Here is a 16,377-nt window from a genome sequence, read left to right on the forward strand (position 1 = left end):
ACAGACAGTGACCCAAGCCGGAATTGAACCTGGCACCCTGGAGTTGTGAAGCAATTATGCTATCCACAATGCTACCGTGCTGCCCACTAATGAAATTCAATAAACTACCTTAACAAACAGGTTCAGATGAATCAAGTACCCCCCCCCCCCCCCCCCCCCCTTGCCCATAATGGGACTAATTTTCCCTTTACCACCAATTGCCCACTCCCTCCCCTTTATTGCAGGCAATTACTATATTCAGATGTATGACAATGACAAGGACATTGTAAATGGCTTGGGAGCCCTGGGTTATAGAAGAATAAAAAACAGCAGATCATCCCAGCTTTTAATTTCTAGTCAGTATTCATTGGCTCCCTCCCGTATCATAAACAAAAGGTGCCTATTCTTTACCTGTGGGCCATATAAACAAGGGTAAACCGATTATTAAACCACGATGTGCATTCTTTCAAACCCCACCCTACGCACAGACATGAACATTCCAAGTTTGTTAGAGATCAGTCTTGGAAATCTTGGGTAACTGTTCACTCTCCCTCACCTGGGGTGTTGAGGCCAACTTTATCATTGTCTAACTCAGTGTAGGTTTGGAACCTGTTTTTCTCCCCCCCGTTTTGTTACATCTCAGCTACTGGCTAATGTAACTGGTCCCAATTTCATACGGTCTTCTTTTCTCTACTCTACCTGTTCAGATCATTAGTAATGGTATTTTAATAATGACACTTCATTCAAGAAACATGTTCACAGCCCAAAGGCTTAATTGCTGTATAACAGCAAAAAAAAAAGAAAAATCATACATGAACAAAATAATCAATTTAAAAACATGGAAACATCTCATGCAGTAACAGAAAAAGACAAATGAAGAGCGCGTCTCCTCCATGCCGTATTAACTCAACTTTATTACAATTACGCAGTTCTTCACTGAGGCACTGTAACTACAAAGATGAACAAATAAATATTTTTATTTAGAGCTCCCATCTCACTGAGGAGACTTCAGGCCACTCCATATTCAACAATGTGCTCCGAAAACTCTGCTCACATTTTGGCAGCACATACTAAAAAAAAAGAGCCAAATCTCCCTCTCAATATCAACAGACTGTTTAAAATATTCCAGGCTCTGGATTTGCACCTTCGCCAAAAATCTAATGAATTCTTCCATGGGGCATACCTATCCGCTTTCTGTAATTTGTTGAAATACATTCATTTGTTTTTGAGATATATTGCTTATAAACAGACTAAATAGACAAACAAACTAAAAAGCAGGACAAAATATGACCTTCTCACATCTGCAGTGGCGGTAATAACAGGCCAATATCATACTCCGTTACTGATCTTCCAGAACACAAATATAATAGGGTTATATAGATACATTTTCTCTTTGTTGTAAAATACATCTTTGCCTACACTCAAACTGTAGTCTGATTTTCTATGGCATTATTCCTAACTTTCCTAATTAAGGTTCAAATACCCTTGGAACAGGAAGGCTGGAAGTGACTCACGAAACTGAAAATTTGCACGGCTGGCGTGATGAAAGAGATCAATTTTATGTGGCATGACAAAGAACAATTTTATTTAATTGCCCAGTTACAAAATATAGCAGTGGATTTTTTTGGACAGGCTTTCTCAATTGTGGATTTGGATTGTGTTGATAAAGACTTGCTCATTTCAGAGTAAATGTTTTATTCAATAAAATTGAGAGAGTCTACCCAATGTACACAACATTGTAAGGGATATGAGTATTTCACCGCATTACAACAGAGCCTGCTGTTTGAAGAGAACTGAAATTGAAGAAACATGCCCATATGATCTCCATGAGGAGATGCTGGTTTTCGTCTTTAATTAACAGTACGTTCGTGAATGATGAGTATGTACGGTTCCTGAGAATTAGTTTTCATTGACAGGTCATTAATTATCGAGAGCATTCACCGGTTATTTCACTAAAAGGGGAATTTGAAATTCACCACCAAAGTGTTATGCTGCACAATGCAAGGGGATTTTTGGGGGTTGATCTGCGTAGGCTTTCACTTAAAGCAAGAATCTTGGCACGGTTCATGGTTTCCAATTAGCTTTCTGCACTGGCCGTCATTCAAACATTTTGATACTGGAATGGGAATGGTTGAAGGAGGTTGGAAATGGGAACATGAAGCAGAGAAAAGCTTTAACAACTTACTGATTACTGTACTCGACCCCATAGTTGTTTAAAATTATTTGTTTGAAATATTAAAGCCAGTATTCTTCCAAAAGGTTACAACTTTTGTTTTATTTTCAGTTTAATAGAAAATCAATCAATCTTGATCACATTGAATGGTCAAATTGGCTGGCGAGAGGATATAATCATAATCTTTATGGTCACACGTAGGCTTACATCAACACTGCAATGAAGAAACTGTGAAAAGCCCCTAGTTGCCACATCCCAGCGTCTGTTCAGGTACACAGAGCACAGTAAGAAGTCTTACAACACCAGGTTAAAGTCCAACAGGTTTGATTCAAACACGAGCTTTCGGAGCGCAGCTCCTGAGGAAGGAGCTGCGCTCCGAAAGCTCGTGTTTGAATCAAACCTGTTGGACTTTAACCTGGTGTTGTAAGACTTCTTACTGTGCTCACCCCAGTCCAACGCCGGCATCTCCACATCACAGGTACACAGAGGGAGAATTCAGAACGTCCAAATGGCCTAACAGCACGTCTTTCGGGACTTGTGGGAGGAAACCGGAGGAAACCCAGACAGGCACAGGGAGAACATGCAGACTCCGCACAGGCAGTGAACGAAGCCGGGAATCGAATCTGGGACCCTGGAGCTGTATTTAAAATAATTCAGTTTCTGAACAATTCCGAACTAGGTTACATATCTTAACTTAGGAATGTTTCACTACTAATGTTCCGTTGTGATGACTGAAATGCGACATGAGAAAGGGATGAGGTTTTCAAGCTTAGGTGCTTACAATTTAGATCATAATTGTGTTTCATTTCCATCTCAGGTGTGGAAGAAAGTAGAGACTGACTGTTTTAGCAACTAAGAATTTAGATTTACAATGAGGTAATGATTCAATTCAAGGCCACTCACTGTTCTGGTTTATAACCAACGTTTGTGCATCTATTAAATCTGAACTGCAATAAAAGTACAGTAAATGCCATTTTGGCTTGGCCTGAAACAGGCATATCAGGGTTCTACACTGCTTGTAGAACCAGAACAGAATTAGTATACGACCGAGCAGAGTGTGCATCATGTACACTCTACTTCATTTTACCCCGTAATGAACCTGGTAATCTGTTCAAAACAGGCCCAGATTGTTTTTCATTTTTACTTCTGTGCCTCGCCTGGTCCACAGAAATCTCCAGCCTGATGTTGGCCTATTCCGTATAGAATATATAACAAACCTCCTGCAACTTTTCAAGAGTAAAGCCATGTTACTTGCCGTACAGTTATCCCCATCCATGCTTCACAAGACTAAACCCTCAGGAAAGTCAGGGAAAAGGAATGTCCTCCCATCCGTCAGGACCTCAACAAATTTGCTCAACTCCAACTCAAGTCACATTAGCTCTTTGGAAACACACGTTTAACCTTTGAAACTGCGACCTCAACCCGGAATCTGGGAAAGCCGAAAGAAGCCACAAACCAATGCCATGTGGAAAAACGGCTCACGCAGAAGATTCTCGAGTAACCCAAAAATGCACCTGCACAAACCTTGGCACATGCATATATTCCAAACACAATCAAAAACATACATAGTTAACAACCAAATATAGACACATTTCAATGTTGGCAAGGTGGTGCAGTGGTTAGCACTGCTGCCTCATGGAGCCGAGGACCCGGATTCGATCCCGGCCCCGGGTCACTGTCCGTGTGAAGTATGCACATTCTCCTAGTGTCCGCATGGGTCTCATCCCCACAAAATCAAAAAGGATGTGCAGTGTGGGTTTATTGGCCATGCTAAATTACCTCCTTAATTGGAAAAGAAGAATTGGGTAAACTACCCCAATAGCCCCCTTGTCTCCAACCCAACCCAACTCCATCCTCTAGATACAAATAGATCCTTAAATTAAGACAGAAAGAGCCCCCCATCTGGCAGAGAACCCCTCTTCCGACCGCCTGCGAGCGAACTTAAAAATTGATACAAATCTCCCAGCCACGCTGAGATCCCCGGCAGCACTGCCACCTCCAACTCTGTAAGATTTGCCACCAGACAATCAGAGAGGCGAAGGCCGCAACATCACCCCCCTCTCCCCCAATGCCTGGGATGTTATTTGTGAAGTCCAGGAGGGGAGAGATGGAGAAAAACTAAAAACCAGGGCAAGTGTACGGAGAAAATTATTAGAGCTAAAAGCTGACAAGTCCCCAGGTCCTGATGGATTTCATCCTAGGGTCTTAAGTAGTTGCTGAGATAGTAGATGCATTGGTTTTAATTTTCCAAGATTCCATCAATTCTGGAAAGGTTCCAACAGATTGGAAAGTAGCAAAGGAATTCCTCTATTCAAGAAAGAAGGGAGGCGAAAAGCAGGAAACTACAGGCCAGTTAACCAAACACCTTTCGTAGGGAAATTGCTAGAATCTATTATTGAGGGGGTTATAGTTGGGTATGTAGAAAATTTCAATACACTCATGCAGAGTCAACATGGTTTTGTGAAAAGGAAATCATATTTGACTAATTTAGTGGCATTCTTTGAGGAATTAACAAGCAACGTAGATAAAGGGGAACCCATGGATATGGTGTACTTAGATTCCGAGAGAACACCAAAGGCTACAACAAGAATAAGGGCTCTCGATGTTGGGGGGTTACATATTAGCATGGATAGAGGATTGGTTAGCTAACCAGAGAGAGTCGACAAATAAGGATCATGCTTGGTTGGCAAAATGTAGCGAATGGAGTGCCACAGGAATCAGTGCTGGGGCCTCAACTACTTACCATTAATATCACTGACTTGGATGACAGGATTAAACGTATGGTTGCTAAATTGGCTGAAGACATGAAGCTAGGTAGGAAGGTAAGTTGTGAAGCGGACATAAGGGGCAGAATTCTCCGATCCCCGCAGGGTTGGGGAATCGCCCGGGGCCGGCGTAAATCCCGCCCCCACCGTGGCCGGAATTCTCCACCACCCGGGAATCGCGGGAGCGGGAATCACGCCGCGCCAGTCGGTGGGCCCCCCGCGCCGAACGGCGTTCCCCCCGCAGCGATTCTCCAGCCCGCGATGGGCCGAAGTCCCGCCGCTGACAGGCCTCTCCCGCCGACGTGGTTTAAACCACCTCTGTACTGGCAGGATTGGCGTCGCGGGCGAGCCAGTGCCGTGGGGGCACTCTTTTTCTTCCGCCGCCGCCACGGCCCCTACCATGGCAGAGGCGGAAGAGACCCCCTCCACCGTGCATGCGCCGGTGGTGACGTCAGCTGCCGCTGACGCTCCGGCGCATGCGCGGACTGGCGAAGGCCTTTTGGCCAGCCCCGACGCCGGGTGGCATTGCGCCAAAGGCCGTTGGCACCAGTTTTGGCACCATCGGCGGAGCGGGAGCCACTCCGGCGCGGGCCTAGCCCGTCAGGACCCTCCGCTACGTCAGGACCCTCCGTCCCGCCAGGTAGGGGAGAATTTCGCCCAAGGAGTCTGCAAAGGGATATAGATGGTTAAGTGAGTGGCCAGAAGTTTGGCCGATGGAATATAATGTGGGAAAATATGAACTTGTCCACTTCAAAAGGAAGTCTAAAAAAGCAGCATATTATTTAAATAGGGAGAGATTGCAGAACCCTGAGGTACAGAGGGACCTGGGTTCTCTGGTACAAGAATCGCAAAACATTAGTATGCAGGTACAGCAAATGATTAAGGAGGCAAATGGAATTGTGTTGTTTATTGCAAGGGGGATTGAATGTAAAAGTCAGGGTGTTTTGCTAGTTATACAAGGTATTGGTGAGACCACATCTGGACTACACTGGACAATTTGTCTTCCTATTTAAGAAAGGACATAAATAAGTTAGAAGCAGTTCAAAGAAGGTGCACAGAGAAGAGGAGGTGATGGTGTAATGGCATTGTCGCTAGTCTAGTAAACCAGAGATCCAGTGTGATGCTCTGGGGACCTGGGCTCGATACCCACAATGTCAGATGGTGAAATTTCAATTCAATAAATAAAATCTGGAAATAAAGTTTAAAGGTGACCATGAAACGATTGTCAAATTGTCGTAAAAACTAAATGTCCTTCAATAATGATCTTTATTGTCACAAGTAGGCTTACATTAACACTGCAATTAAGTTACTGTGAAAATCCCCGAGACGCTACATTCCGCCGCCTGTTCGGGTACACGGAGGGAGGATTCAGAATGTCCAAATTACCTAACAGCACATCATTCAGGACTTGTGGGAGGAAACTGGAGCACCCAGAGGAAACCCATGGGGAGAATGTGCAGACTCAGCACAGACAGCGACCCAAGCCCGGAACTGAACCAAGGAAATCTGCCGTCCTTATCTGGTCTGGCCGACATTTGACTCCAAATCCACAGCGATGTGGTTGATTCTTAAATGCCCTTGGGGATGGGTAATAAATGCTGGCCCAGCAAGTGACGCTCACATCCCATGAACACATTTTTCAAAAACCTGACTGATCCCTGGATTGACGGTGTTACCCTATGAGGAAAGATTGAACCTGAACCCTTGGCATTTAGAAAAATGAGGGGTAATCTTATTGACGCATATATGATGCTGAGAGAACTTGACAGGGTGGATGCCGAAAGGATGTTTCCACTTACGGGAAAGATTAGAACTAGGGGACACAGTTTTTAAAAAGGGGCTCCCATTTAAACCAGATGCACAGTGGGCTAAACAGCTGGTTTGTAATGCAGAACAAGGCCAGCAGCGCGGGTTCAATTCCCGTACCGGCCTCCCCGGACAGGTGCTGGAATTTGCCAACTAGGGGCATTTCACAGGAACTTCATTGAAGCCGACTTGTGACAATAAACAACTATTATTATTATTAGATGAGCAAAACATTTTCACTGAGACTAGTCAGTCTGTGGAATTCTCTTCCCCAGAGAGTGTGGAGATGGAAGGGTCATTGAATGTTTTTAAGGCTGATAGATTCTTGATTGATAAGGAGTCAAACATATAGGGGGTAGGAAGGAAAGTGGAATTGAGGCCACAATCAGATCAGCCATGATTGTGTTGAATGGCGGAGCAGGCTCGAGGGACTAAATGGGCTACCTTTGCTCCTAATACACATGTTCCTATGAAAGTGGCGTTCAGCCTCTGCAAGATTGGTCAGTTTATCAGATGACAATGGCACCATTCCTGTCAACTGGGTTGACCAAAATGTTGGGGATTAGATCTCAGAACAGAAGGCAGCAAGTTAAAGCGAGTGAGGGGAGCAGAGAAATTTCGTCATTCACACCTCCTCTCGACGCATCTTTTGTTTCTTCATTGTCCCGTTACCTCTTGGCCCTGCACCACTAACTCTCATTTCATTTAATTCCCTCCTGCCTTTCACGCCATTAAAGTCTTTCCTTTTTCTTTTAAATTTCCACCAACTCCCTTTTTATTTGCTGAAAATCTATTAAACCCGTAATTCTTTTTCTCGGTTCTGCTGAAAGGTCATTGACCTGAATTGTTAACTCTATTCGTTAACTCTGTTCGTCGATCTACAGATGCACCTTGACCTGTTCAGCATTTCCTGCTTTATTTATAATTCTGGTAGATCAGACTTCCATTTACAATTCTGGTCTGCTACGCAAGAATAAGCATCACTTTTCCACTCGCAAAGATGGAATTTGGAATCTATTTAAGCTGTTACAGCTACTGACAGTCAGAGTAATGTGCTCCAAAGCAACACCAGTCAAGTAAAATATTGAACAATTTATCCTCGCTGCACAATTGGTGATTTTACATTTCGTGGTATCAGAGAATGGTTACAGCCCAGAAGATGGCCTTTTGGACCACTGTGTCCATGGCAGTTCACCAAGTCCACTCCATCACGATTTCCCCGGAGCCCTGCAAATATTTCCTTTTCAGGTCATGATCCAATTTTGTTTTGAAAGCCTCTGCTGACACTGCCTATACCACAATCTCAGGCAGTGCACGGCCAGTACGAACTAGTCGTTGCGTATAAACGCTTTTCCTCGTGTCGCTGTTGCCTCTTCCGCCAATCTGTGCCATCTGGCTCTTAATACTTCTGCCAACGGGAATAGTATTGTACCACCTACCTTGTCCAGATCTCTCGCGATTTTGAACCCCTCATCAATTCCTCCTCTCAACCTCATCTTCTCCAAGGGGAACTGCCCCAGCTGCATAGTAACTTCTTTGCTTTTGTAACCCATGCCCCCATTTATAAAGCTGAGGATGGATTGGATGGATTTGTTTATTGTCATGTGTACCGAGGTACAGTGAAAAGTATTTTTCTGCGAGCTCAACGGATCACTAAGTACATGGGAAGAAAAGGGAGTAAAAGAAAATACATAATAGGGCAACACAAGGTATAAAATGTAACTACATAAGCACCGGCATCAGATGATGCATACAGGGGTGTAGCGTTAATGAGATCAGTCCTTAAGAGGGTCATTTAGGAGTCTGGTAACAGCGGGGAAAAAGCTGTTTTTGAGTCTGATCGTGCTTGTTCTCAGACTTCTGTATCTCCTGCCTGATGGAAGAAGTTGGAAGAGTGAGTAAGCCGGATGGGAGGGGTCTTTGATTATGCTGCCCGCTTTCCCCAGGCAGTGGGATGTGCAGATGGAGTCAATGGATGGGAGGCAGGTTTGTGTGACGGACTGGGCTGTGTTCACGGCTCTCTGAAGTTTCTTGCGATCTTGGGCTGAGCAGTTGCCATACCAGGCTGTGATGCAGCCAGATAGGCTGCTTTCTATGGTGCATCTGTAAAAGTTGATAAGAGTTAATGTAGACACGCCGAATTTCCTTAGTTTCCCCGAGGAAACATAGGCGCTGTTGTGCTTTCTTGGTAGTAGCGTTGACGTGGGTGGACCAGGACAGATTTTTGGAGATGTGCACCCCTAGGAATTTGAAACTGCTAACCATCTCCACATCGGCCCCGTTGTTGCAGACAGGGGTGTGTACAGTACTTTGCTTCCTGAAGTCAATGACCAGCTCTTTAGTTTTGCTGGCATTGAGGGAGAGATTGTTGTCGCTGCACCACTTCACTAGGTTCTCTATCTCCCTCCTGTATTCTGACTCGTCGTTATTCAAGATCCGGCCACTCTGGTCATATCTTCAGCAAACTTGTCAATGGAGTTGAAACCAAATTTTGCCATGCAGTCGTGAATGTACAGGGAGTAGAGTAGGGGGCTAAGTATGCAGCCTTGCGGGACCCGGCATTGAGGACGATTGTGGAGGAGGTGTTGCTGTTCATTCTTACTGTTTGTGGTCTGTGGGTCAGAAAGTCGAGGATCCAGTTCTACAATAATACTTGCACAAAAATCATCTCCTTTTCAAATCAGGAAGAAACTAAACAGATATGAATCTCCTAACATTTCCAATTGTCTTATCACACTTCCATTTTTGCACCAGCCATAGTTGAAGCTTCAGGCGAACGGGAGTGTTGAACATTTGCTTGCTGTAAAACTGCAGGAGATTTGCCCAAGGCACTTATACTGACCACATGATTTTTAGCTTTGCCGAAAACCACAAGGGGTGGCAGGGAACATTTTCTTCGCGCTATGATCACAGTTACTAACTCTTCAGTGTTTATATACTGGGGCCTGTACGCTGAACTTGCCTTAAATTTACTGATCCACTATATATATATATAGCTTAAAATAATAGACAAGTAATAATTGTACAGCTCAATCGGAGTGCCATTATGAATACATACTCTCATGGGAATCATAGACTATGGTGGAGAGCAATATGGAAAATGAAAGCACCACATAATCAAAGTATGGCAGCATAGTGAATATGATACTAGACTGGCAAACCAGGTAGTTAAACACCTGCCGGTTTCAGATACCCAAATTGGGGTCCCATGACATAAATTTCAGATCAAATCACAGTGCAAAGTGCACGCTCCAACCAATTACACGGACAAAATATAATCGGTAGGGACTGCCTACTTAAACTTGTCACACTGTAACTGGACTCTCCCATCAGTCATGGTACAACAATACAGTCTCTCAACTTCCAACCTTCACTAGAGAAATCTCTATCCCCCAACTTGCTTCCCTGCTTCCCAACAGCCTCAAGTTTAACTGCAACAATACGAAACCAAGCATAATATTAAAATAAAACACAGGGCGCATGAATTTATACACGGTCTAATTAACTCCCATCATTTGGCCCTGCTTTTTCTGAAGTCTACATTTGGTCTCAATCACAACCGCCCATGCCATACCACAGGACAGTGAGATAAGTATATCCATAAAACACACACATCCTGTAATAGTCACTTCCTTCCTGTACTACAGTTTCCTGCAATGCTAATTGCATTATAAAGATGAGAAGTAGGAGCAGGAATAGGTCATTTCTCCTCGAACCTACGCTACCATTTAATAAAATCATAGCTGATCTTCTACCTCAGTTATATCTTGCTCCACGGCCTCCATATCCCTCGCTTCTTTCAGTATCTAAAAACCTTTAGATCATTAACTGGGATTGAGAATTCCAAAAGAGTTCACAACACTTGAGTGCAGGAATTTTCCATCTTGAAATTTACTATTTATTTTAAAAAAGTGTTAGTCATCTGGTGTGTGCTACCAAACTAAATAGCAGTGTGGCATAATTCTTATACTTAACTGTGACTGGACCATTTTGTTGTCGTGACCTATTCTCAAGCTGGTTGGTCGCTGGTGCTCTGGTGTCAGATTCTTAGTTTAACAATCAGGTTTTTAGCACACATGTTGTAGATGACATTGCCTCACTATTTTATAGCTAATTCACAACCCCACACACCATCCCTTCTCAAAATGATCATTCTTCCTTGTACCAGAAAGCTTCAAGACGTGAGTCACATGTTACAAGATTACTACTGGTGCTAAACTGACACGGGCACCATGATCTCTTTGATATTGGAAGAGCATCCTCTCAAAGTAAATAGATCAGACGCCCTGTTATTCGGGGGAAGCACAAGTATGAACCCATATTCTACCAGGGTTGAATTGTACTGTATCACCCAGCCCTTGCAAGCATGTACAATGCCATGTGGAACTACATGTCAAAACAAAACACAAGCGTCCAGGCACTCACTGCCAACAATCTCCATTCCAATTAGACACTAAACAATGCTTCGTTTTCTGTCAGAAATCCAAATTAGGTATTAGTTGTGGCTTAGTAGTAACTTAACTCTGCATCAGTGGCTTGAAGTCCCACTGCACTTACATAATTACAAAATCTAGGCTGACATTCAGTACTAAGGGCATAGTGCACGATCAGAGATGCAGTATTTTGGTACATGTAAATGATTCCATGACACTACCTCAAAAGCAAGGGGTTCCCAAGCCAACATCTTAATCAATATCACAAACAGATTAAAAGCAGAAAATGCTGAAAATACTCTAGAGGGAGAATAAAGAGGTAGTGGTGGAGTGAATTAGTACTCCAGAGGCCCAAGCTCTGGGGACATAGGTTCAAATCCCATCATGACAGCTGGTGGAATTTAAATTCAATTAATAAATCTGGAATTTCATAAATCTGGGTCATCATAAAAACCCATCTGGTTCACTAATGCCCTTTCAAGAAGGAAGTCTGTTATCTTTACCTGGTCTGGTCTACATGTGACTCCAAATCCACACCAATATGGTTGATTCTCAACTGCCCTCTGAAATGACCGAGCAAGCCACTCAGTTATACCAAACCGCTACAAGGAATTGACCTCGGCATTGGAAACAACAATGGCAAACCCAGTTCTGCCGACCCTGCAAAGTCCTCCTTACTTACATTTGGGGGCTTATGCGAAATTGGAAGATTGTCTCACAGAAGCAGCAGCCTGACATTATGCCAGCAGAGTGGTGAACAATTAGTCGGGAGTTGTCCTGAGAGTCCTCAACATTGACTCTGGCATCAGGTCAAACATGAGCAAGGAAACATTCTGCTAGTTATCAACTACTGTTCCAGTGCATCCACAACATTGGTATCTACCTGGCAATATGGACACAAAGAGCAGGACAAATCCAACCTAGCCAATTACTGATCAGTCTACACTCGACCAGCAGTAGAATGATGGAAGGGATCATCAACAATACTATCAAGCATTACTTACTCAGCAATAACCTGCTTACTGACACGCAGTTTCGGTTCCACGAGAACCACTCAGCTCCCGGGCTGACTACAACCTCCAAACACAGACAAAAGAACTGAATTCAAGAGGTGAGATGAGGGTGACTTCCCTTAATACTGAGAAAGTATTTGACTGAGTGTGGTTGTTGGAGGTCAATCATTTTAATCCCAAGACATCACTGCAGGAGTTCCTCAAGGTCGTAATAATAATAAGAATAATAATCTTTTATTGTCACAAGCAGGTTTACATTAACACTGCAATTAAGGTACTGTTAAAAGCCCCTAGTTGCCACATTCTAGCGCCTGTTCAGGTAACGAGCCGGTACGTGAATTGAACGCGTGTTGCTGGCCTTGTTCTGCATTGCAAACCAGCTGCCTAGCCCACTGAGCTAAACCAGCTCAGTACCTTAGTCGAGGCTCAAATATCTTCAGTTGCTTTATCAATGTCCTTCCTTCATCACAAGGTCAGAAGTGGGGAGGTTTACTAATGATCACACAATGTTCAGCACCATTCATGACTCCTTAAATACTGAAGCAACCCATGTTGAAATGCAGCAAGACCTGGACAACATTTGGCTGAAAGTGGCAAGTAACATTAATGCCGCACAAGTGCCGGACAATAACCATTGTAACACGGTAGCACAAGTGGATAGCACTGTGGCTTCACAGCACCAGGGTCCCAGGTTCTATCCCCCACTGCGTCACTGTCTGTGTGGAGTCTGCACGTTCTCCCTGTGTCTGCATGGGTTTCCTCCAGATGCTCCGGTTTCCTCCCACAATCCAAAGACATGCAGGTTAGGTGGAGTGGCCATGATAAATTGTCCATAATTACCAAAAAGGTTAGGAGGGGTTATTGGGTTACGGGGATAGGGTGGAAGTGTGGGCTTGGGTGGGTCGGTGCAGACTCGATGGGCTGAATGGCCTCCTTCTGCACTGTATGTTCTATGTTCTATCTCCAACAAGAGAGAATCTAGGACAAGGACAGCAGATGCACTGGAACACCATCACTTGCTAGTTCGCCTCTAAGTCATAGACCATCCTGATTTGGAAATATATAGCCGTTCCTTCATTGTTGTGGAGTCAAAATCCTGCAACTCTCTCCCTAACAGCACTGTGGGTCTTCCTACACCACTGCAGCGGTTCAAGAAGGCCCTTCTCGAGGGAAATTAGGGATGGGCAATAAATGCTGAATGAGCTAAAAGTCGGGCGGGGGGTGGGGCACTATGGTCTGAAAAGGCTGACCTGTAGCCAATAAGGAAGCTAATAGACTGGAGTAACGGTTTCTACCCTGAGGATCTCGGAGCCCCATCAGAGAGAGCTGCCAATCACTCCAGTACCTGGAGACAGGAAAGATGGCCTCTGTCGGTATTGCACTTCAGCAATGAGAAGGCAAGCTGTGCTTGAACATGTTATAAGAGAGTCTGGGGATCTGATTGGGTGCCAGCCTGGCAGGCCCCAACAAGGAGGATTAGACTTGGGGCTTGAGAGAGCATTGGGAGCGGTGAGGAGGGTGTATTAATGAGTTGCCCACTTAGAAGCATGCTGGGAATATTGTCTATATTTTAACATTCCTTTTGAACAAAAATAAGTAATGTAAACAAAATACTGCTTAATATTTTGGACCCGGCCTTATTGTGATAAGTTGTTCTTCCGAAGGACAACAAAATGCGTACTCGAGTTGTTTATAAACCAAGGGCAAAACATTCGTATTTCCTTTTGCGTATGTTCCAAGGTTTTCTCTTTAAAGTTGTTTATTTCACACTATAAATATAATGGTTTTTAAGTGTATAATTCAGAGTACTGTGGAATGGCTACTTAGCCAGACAATGGGCCTTTCCACAAATATTTGTGTCAAATAAATTTCCTGAATTCAAGCCGCGGAAGAATTTGTCTTTATAATTTCCACGACAGTGATGCGCGTGCGCGCGTGTTTGTTTTGCACAAATCGACCGTTACATACTTCCTATATTACAGCAGTGACGACATATCAAAAAGGTACTTAAATGCCCCCAAAGGACTTGAGGAACTTCCCGAGGCTCTACAAGGTGTTATAGAAATTATAACTCATTTTTTTTGTTTAAGCTAGATCTAAAAGTGGACTTTAAGTGAAAAGTTCATTTAGAATTTATTAATTAACTAAATGCACTTAAAAACCACATTAAGCTTTCAAAAACACTTTCCAAATGATGGTTTAACATTGACTGCTTCAAGTTTAGTTAATTTATTTTAACCATTAGAAATGGAGCAAACTCTATTTCATTCATTTCAGCTTTGAGGTGGACGGGGAGGAAAATGATTGGGGAAGAGGAAATGAGCAATGTTGCAGTCAGGATGTAAAAGGTATTTAAGCTGCTGTTGGTGGGCCTTGTTGAATGTTTTCATTGCCAATGGAGTATAAACTGCAAGCTGGAGAAGATATTTTCTAAGCTGGAAGGAGTGCTGGCAATTTAACTAACACATAGCAAGCTCTTGAATTGCGGGACTACCAATAGCTGATGTATCGGACAACCCTCTTGGATTCTTGGAATCTGTTGCTTTGAACATTGGACGCAAAGCTCTCCTCGCCCCTTCTTCCTAGGATTACAGATTTACAAACCTGACCTCAAGGGACACACCAGCACAGTCCAGGCAACTAATTAGCTGCTTTGAGCACCACTAGTTTGCCCTCCAAGTTATCCTTAAGTCAACAGGTCAGCTTTTCAGGAACCATGGGGCCTTGATGAATGAGGCCTACAGCAATTCTGCCATGCTGATCATTATACTAGTCAACTCGCTCATTTATGTTCTGCCAGAAGGCTGATAGCCTGTTGCATAAAAGCCAAATTACTGATGAGCAACATTAAAAGAAAATAAGCAACTTTTTTTGTACAGGGATTTTTTTTTCTGGAACCTTATTCAAATATTTTTGTACAGGATTACTGACAACGAAAGCCTCAAAAGAAAACAAGTTTTACCCTTGGGCACTTCTCTTTGAAAATACGACAAACAAACAAGTATAGTACTTGCAGATTTGTGCCACAACTTGTGTTGCCTTTTCTTCAGTGTTGTATCTATCAATGCACTTTACTAACCTCGTGAAAGAAACAGGATTGTTTTCCACAAGAAACTAATAGGAACATAGAAACTGGAGTAGGCCATTCAGCCCATCGAGCCTGCTGCGCCATTCAATATCATCATGGCTGATTGGACATTTCAATGCCTTTTACACACACCATCCCCATAACCATTTACGTTATTGTTGATCAGAGATCCATCAATCTCTACCTTAAATCATACTCAATGACTGAGCTTCCACACCGTGTGGGATAGAGAATTTGAAAGGTTCACAAGCTTTTCTGTAAAGAAATTCTCTGTATCTTGGTCCTGGGTGGCAGCCTCCTTATTTTGAAATTGTGTCCTCTGGTTTTAGACTCCCCAACCAAGGAAACATCTTACCTGCATCTACCCTATTTGTTCCTCATGTATTTTGTGGGATTCAATGAGATCACCTCTCATTCTTCGAAATGCTGGAGAATGTAGGCCCAGTTTGTCAATCTCTCTTCATAAAACACCCTGTCATCCTGGAACAAGTCTGATGAACCTTTGTTGCACTCCTTCTATGGCAATACTATCCTTTCTGAGGGAAGGTGACCGAAACTGCACGCAGTACTCCAGTTACAGTCTAACCAAGCTTCTATGCAATTCAAGCAAAACCTCACTAATCCTGTACTCCAATCCTCTTGCGATAAAGGCCAACATTGCATTAACTCTCCTACTAGCTTGCTGCACCTGCATTTTAGCCTTTAGTGACTGATGGACAAGGACACCCTGGTGCCTTGGTACACTGACACTTTCTATTTCTTACCAATTAAGAAATACTCTCCACATTTGTTACTTCTACCAAAATGGATTAAATCACATTTTTCCACATGATATTCCTTCTGCCACTCATTAAGTCTGTCCAAATCCTCTTGTAGCCGCTTTATATCTTCCTCACATTCCTGCCTAATTTTGTTTCATCTGTGAACTTGGAAATATTACATTTGGTCCCCACATCTAAATCACTGATATATATTGTGAACCGCTGGGGTCCAAGCACTTATCCTTGCAGTCCCCCACTAGCCACAGGCTGCCAACATAACAATGACCCCATTTATTCCTACTCTATGTTTTCTGCCCGTTAGCCAATCCTTAATCCATGCCACTATACTGCCAACTCAG

The 16,377-nt window shown here is 43.4% G+C and overlaps 1 protein-coding gene across 1 annotated transcript in view; it reads right to left on the reverse strand.

Annotated features, from left to right (window-relative positions):
* Positions 1-16,377, reverse strand: part of lrp5 (low density lipoprotein receptor-related protein 5) — a 210,757-nt gene that overhangs the window by 110,558 nt on the left and 83,822 nt on the right. The gene's annotated exons all lie outside the window — the stretch shown is intronic.

This window comes from Scyliorhinus canicula, chromosome 9 (assembly GCF_902713615.1).
Source record: "Scyliorhinus canicula chromosome 9, sScyCan1.1, whole genome shotgun sequence".
Classification (NCBI taxonomy): Eukaryota; Metazoa; Chordata; class Chondrichthyes; order Carcharhiniformes; family Scyliorhinidae; genus Scyliorhinus; species Scyliorhinus canicula.